General features: G+C 36.7%; 1 long non-coding RNA gene across 1 annotated transcript; it reads left to right on the top strand.

Annotated features, from left to right (window-relative positions):
• Positions 1-2,897: 2,897 nt before the first annotated feature.
• Positions 2,898-5,679, top strand: LOC110896279. Its single transcript, XR_002567801.2, has 3 exons — positions 2,898-3,026; positions 3,892-3,982; positions 5,309-5,679. It is a non-coding gene; the product is annotated as an uncharacterized LOC110896279 (long non-coding RNA).
• Positions 5,680-6,327: the final 648 nt, after the last annotated feature.

The following is a 6,327-nucleotide window of genomic DNA, read 5'->3' as shown; positions in this document are numbered from 1 at the left end:
TATGTATGTATGTATGTATGTATGTATGTATGTATGTATGTATGTATGTATGTATGTATGTATGTATGTATGTATGTATGTATGTATGTATGTATGTATGTATGTATGTATGTATGTATGTATGTATGTATGTATGTATGTATGTATGTATCTCTATGAAATTTTAGAGTTAACTAGTTCACCTGGTTGAACCATCTGTTATAATTCGGTTCTACCGGTTGAACCATTTTTAGCCCATCCTTATATGATTTAAAAACCGGTTTTTAAAACATTGCATACAAGGACTTCATGGCATGCAACCCACTACCATACGATGGAGAGATTGATCCCATAGAATGTCAAGGGTGGATTTCTAATATGGAAGGCGTGTTTATTCGAAGTCGTTGCGAAAAGGAGGATGAGGTCATTTTTGCTACGGGTCAATTAAGGCTCTGTGCTAAAGACTGGTGGGATGCCTATAGTAAGGAGTTAGGTGAAGATAAGATCAAGACACTAACATGGAAGAAACTTAAGAAGCCCCTTTTGAAGTATCATTGTCCACAATCAGCTATAGATACAATTCAAGAAGACTACTTACGCCTTAGACAGAAGGGAGACACGATTGATGAAATCACTAGCATCTTCCTTGACAAGATGAAATTCTGTCAGATTTTAGCTAAGACAGAAAGAATGAAGGTCTATCGATACCATGATATGTTACGAGCTGAATTTCGGGAGTTTATCACCCTCTCGAAGTGTGAAGTTTTGCTTGAATTGATTAATTAGGCACGAGATAGGGAAATTGAATTGAAGCGTCAAGAACGTGGGGAGAAAAGGACACTGGAAAGAAGTTCAAATCCAAACCCTTCCTAGAAACCAAAGTTTAATGATCATAGCAAGAAAGAAGGTTCGAAGAGTGGGGTTTCCCGTTGAAAGACGAAAGACTTGTGGAAAACATCAAACGGGGGAATGTCTGTCAGGACTGAAGGCATGTTATAATTGTGGTCAAGTGGGACACCCGTTTTACAGATGCCCTAGCCCCAAAAGGTTGTGCTATAATTGTTATGAACCGGGCCATGTTAAAGCTCAATGTCTGAAGTTGAATGAAGTAAGAAGGGATGGAAATACAACTATAATTGTTATGAACCAGGTCATGTTAAAAGACACCACCATATTTCATCGATTGACCTTGAACTTGAGACTATTTTACTAAAAATGCATGTGTTTATTGTCTTCTTCAGCAATCAGATCATATATTTGTATACTACAAACCAACAAGTAGATAATTCTAATTTTAATTCTTTTTGTATATAAAAAACAACCAACCTTTTTAGATTTTTTAAATTTAAAAATTAATTAAGATTCGAGAGAAGGTTCAAAATTGAATGGTTTGGTCGATCGAATACTAAATTTGTGACTAAACCTTAAAATAGGATTGTGAGTATAAGTTAAAGGGTGATACATGAAGAAAAAACTAAAAAAAAGACGACTTTTGTAATTTATTTATTTACTTACTTTAATAGATTTTCCACTCAAATAGTGCCCTCAAATAGTGAATTTGTTGGACTTGTCTCCTTCCCGCCGGCTCTAGCAATTTCCTCGAGTGTTAGATTACTTTTTTAACAACTAATTCCACTAAGCCACATTAGAATATATTATTTAGAATATGTGTTTTCAACGTCCGACATTATGTCACACAAAAATAATTGAGTCTCATGATAACTTGGTATGTCAAATTCTCTTTTTTCGTCTTTTTATTTATATAATTAAGTCGGTTAAATATATGGAATAAATCTTATTTTGAAAACAATTCCCCTAGTTGTATTTCAGTTTGTTTGTGTGAGTATGACATGTGAAAATAAGGGGAAATAACAAATCTATTTATTCTTTTCTTTTGGTGATATGTACGGGTCAAATTTGATAAGGGATCAACTCGGGAATGGTTCGGATATAAAGTTTTGGTTAGATCCGTGGGTTACTCGAGTCCCGTTAAAAATGATGTTTCCTGCTTTGTTTCGGCTAGAGCAAGATAAGTGGTGCGTGGTTGCGGATAAAATTGGGTCTAATAATTTGGCTGGAGCGATCAGGTGGAGCTGGAAAAGTTATCCCTCTTCAGATCAAGAAGTCAGCGAACTGCTAACTTGTCATTGGCTTATTGCAGATCAGCGATTGGTAGACAATAGAGATAAATGGGTTTGGGATGTTGCTGGGCCGACTGAGTTTACGGTCCAGGAGGCTAAAAAATGGCTGCAAGGTGATCGACCGGTTGATCCTCAAAGTGATATTGACTTTGTTTGGTGTAAGTGGGTTCCGATAAAGTGTAATGTTTTTATGTGGAGGGTTCTGTTAGATAGAATTCCTACTAAAGTGGCGTTGCGGAGAAGAAATATCATTCATGGGGATTGCCTTTGTGAGTTTTGTAATGAGGTTGAAGAAAGCGTGGACCATATTTTTACTGTTTGTAGGGTAGCGAACGGAGTTTGGAATGGGATAGCGAATAGGGTTCATTTACCACCTATCTTCTTATTCACGGTCAAAGATATTGTTGAGGTCGTAACAAATTCGGGATGGTCGAACAGTAAGAAAGAAATCTTATACGGCATCTTCATGGTGGTTTGCTGGCGGATATGGAAAGCTAGGAATGAAAAGGTTTTCAATCAGACGAACATGACTGTGGTAGACTGTAACACCCCAAAATTCGAATTATTAAATTCGTTAGCAGGTTGCCATGTTTAATAAAATGAGATACAATAACTAAGTTAATAAACCTAGTTAAATGCCTATTAGATAAGCTAAATGGTGAAACTTGTGGCATTTATGATAGTAAGTTAAACTTGAGGGACTTAGAGTGCCAAACTTGGAAGTTTAATTTATTAAAACAAAAATCACACACACACCCACACAAGGTGTGCGTGTGATCGAGCAGGAGAAAAGGGGAAGGGGTGTAAACCCTAACCCACATAAAATCATCAAATTGAAAAAGGATTTGAGGGTTAATTGAATGCATGAACCAAGATTTATGATCACTCAAGCGCTCTTGACACCAAGTAAGTCGAATTTTGCATATTGGTGATGTTTGATTTAGTGGGTTTAGTGTAATTCGTGAATGTAATGCTAAATCTAGTATGAATGATGGTTGCTATGGCTGTGTAGACATCAAGATATGTTTAATTTTGAATATGAACATGGATTAGGCAAAACCCACTTGCATGTCAAGGAATGGTTAGAAATTTTGAGGTTTCTACATGTTAATTTGGTTGTTGTTGATGATCTTGTTATGAATAATTGATGTCACAACCATATGTTCATAGTTAGTATGAAATATTGTTATGAACTTGATTGATTGTTAATAAGCTATGTGAAGAATTAGTAGGAATCACGCTTTAAAAGCTTGTACATAATGTGTTACAAATGCGAAACCCGCCAAGTGTTCGATGAAATGCCTAAGAGAACAAATTGTGAAATTATATGAAAGTTGTGGGTAAGTATGTATAGAAAGTGTTTATAGTCGTTAGCAAAATAATATGTTAAGTGTGCTTACGATGGTGTCCATATGAGAATTCGGATTAAATGTATGGTTTGGTAAAATTATGCATTAGGAACTTGTACCTTATGCTTCAATGGTGTGATGCTCGCCATGTATTTGATGCGCTAGATTTATGATAATTAAAAGTGAATGCGTATGAGTGTGAAATGAATAGCTTATTGGTAAACGATAATGTTGGAGTTATGTCGTGAACGTATGTAAGATAATAACTTTGATTAAGTGAATGTTGAACAATGTGGTTGTTAGTTCATGTTTATCTATGATAAAGTTCGACTATTAAGAGTCTATGTAGTTAAAAGTTGGAAATGGATGTGATATGAATGAACATGCGGACTAACTATGATATGGGCATAATGACTTGAAAGGATAGGAATCCCAAATTGACATGGACTCAAGTATGGAAAGCTAACGGGTCAAGCGGAGGTGAGGAAGCAAGCATGAACACTAACGCTTAAGGTAAGTGATTCATTAATTGCTTCTTAGTTGTTTATGTAAAGTTATGTGCTAGTTAGTTAAGTACGTTAATTGGGGACCAATAAGGATGTGTTGTATGAAACCAATGATTTTCGTTAAGTAGATGTAATAGGTCAAATGTAGTGTTGATGATATGACGGAAGGGAGAGGAAGAAAAGGCTACGGTATGATAACCGGGTAAACGGGTGGAATTACACAAAAGTACACTAACGATAAGCGGGAGTGTGGATAAGTAGTCGAAGGACTTGATTATGATTTATGACTAATGGGTAAACGATTTCATGAATGGAACTTGGGCTAGCGAAGATTAATTTAGTATAATCGTTTAAAATGAATGAATTAACACACAACGGGTATCGGGCGCGTAAACCCGGGTACGAAACTCCGGATAGTGTAGAAAGTAATATGCTATAATGGTCATGTAAGTTTTGGGCAAAAATGGAAATGTTGTTTGATGAACTCATGAACGGGTCGAATAACCGTAAATGAATAATAAGCCGATAGCGTATAAGTTAAGAATTTCCTTAATTCGGATGTGGGATTTTGAGTTCATAAGGTAGAGGACCAATTTACAAGCATGTAGGAAGAAACGGGAGGTTAAAGGGGTAAACGGTTCAAAAGTTATGCGCGTTTTAGTGCGTACGGACGACGAAACGGAGCTGCAGAGAAATGAACTTTCTAGAGGGCGTCGCCGACGGGTATATGCCCGTCGCCGACGGGCTCCCAAAAATGCAAACGGGCCGACGCCTTATGTTCCTGGTTACGGCCTTATGTGCTTACGGGCTTATTCAGAAGCCGTCGCCGACGGCTTAGGACCCGTCGGCGACGGGCTCTCGTTGTGAGATCTCCGTTTATTCGCGTCTTGCATTCCCGGTTGACCCGTAACGCATCCTGGTGCTCCGGTTTTCAACTCGGTGACCCGTAAAGCTCCCGAAAAGCTCCTTAACTTCGTTAAACCCGCATAAATACAAATCTAAATAAGAGTAGGCCATTCAAGATTTAAAACTCATATAAGCACATAAAGTCACATGATTACGAGTACCGGTTTTCAACCACGTATTATGTACGTAAGAGTGTGTGTACATATGTATTCATGTATTTATGTATATGTGAAGATATGTATGTGTATATGTGCGTATGTAGAGATGTAAGAAGGATGCATGTACGTATGTATGTAGAGATGTAGGAAGGTAGGTATGTATGCAGATGTGTATGTATGTTTGTATGTAAGTACGTATGTATGCATGAATTGATATGTTAGAATTTTAACGTTACTAATTATGCGTTTGAGGTCGGTATGTAATGCAGGAATGAGTACATCGGATTCTTATGAAAATTAAGCCGAATCCGGAACAAGAGAAGGAGAAGGGTTATTCGAATGGATCAAGTTACATTATCGAACGTTATTCAATCTTTAATTATTTGGGATTAATGTTATATGATGTTGTCATCGACTAATGGCTAAGTTGTATGTGATGCCCACAGGTACTACACGGACTTCTTCTGCTGCTAAGGAAAGTGAAGCGGACGTAGATCGAGTCAAGAGCAAGGATTGTACGGATAGATCGGTCACATAGTTGAAGAATTTAATGTCTAGAAATCTAAATTTTAGTATGAATGTTGTGAATTCTTTTATAGAACGTTTAACATTTTTAGAATTTGGAACCTTCGTGAAAGTAATGTCGTTAATAAGGAAAGAAATTTTAAAGCTCTTTTTCCGCTGCGTCATTTTTAAGGTTAAACGTGTTAGGGCGTAACATAGACATTGTGGCAAATGTCAAATCGTTGACGTATTTGTGGTTATGTAATAGGGGTAGATTTGGTGTAGTGGATTGGAAGGGTTGGAAGTCTTTCTTTTTTAATGTAATGTAATCGTTTGGTTTTGTGGGGTTCTCTGCCTTGGAGATTACCCGACCTTTGGTGCTTAATGAAATTTGCCTTTCAAAAAAAAAATTATTCTTTTCTTCTCTTAGTTATTTAAAGTTTAGAGTTTATTTTAAATGAAAATACGAAAAAAGTAATACCAGGTTTTGGAATAGCGAAGTGTTACAACTTTAAATCTACACTACTCCTATATTATTTCAGATATCTTAAAAAATTACTTTATGCCCAGGTATTGAACCTAAACCTTAGACCTCCTAGTAAGACTACATGGTATGGTGTGATAGTGGATTGAAGTTCTTAGGGGCTTTAGTATGGTGCATCAACGCCACCAAGACATGGGAGCTATAAGCTCTCGCCCTTAACTACCATGCAACGGGATAAAACCCATAAAACCCATCTCATGATTGCTTGATCATTAATTTTATTTTAATTTAAACAAGAAA

Source organism: Helianthus annuus, chromosome 12 (assembly GCF_002127325.2).
Source record: "Helianthus annuus cultivar XRQ/B chromosome 12, HanXRQr2.0-SUNRISE, whole genome shotgun sequence".
Taxonomy (NCBI): domain Eukaryota; kingdom Viridiplantae; phylum Streptophyta; class Magnoliopsida; order Asterales; family Asteraceae; genus Helianthus; species Helianthus annuus.
Note: the sequence above shows the minus strand (reverse complement) of the source record. Positions and strands in the feature narration are given on the sequence as shown.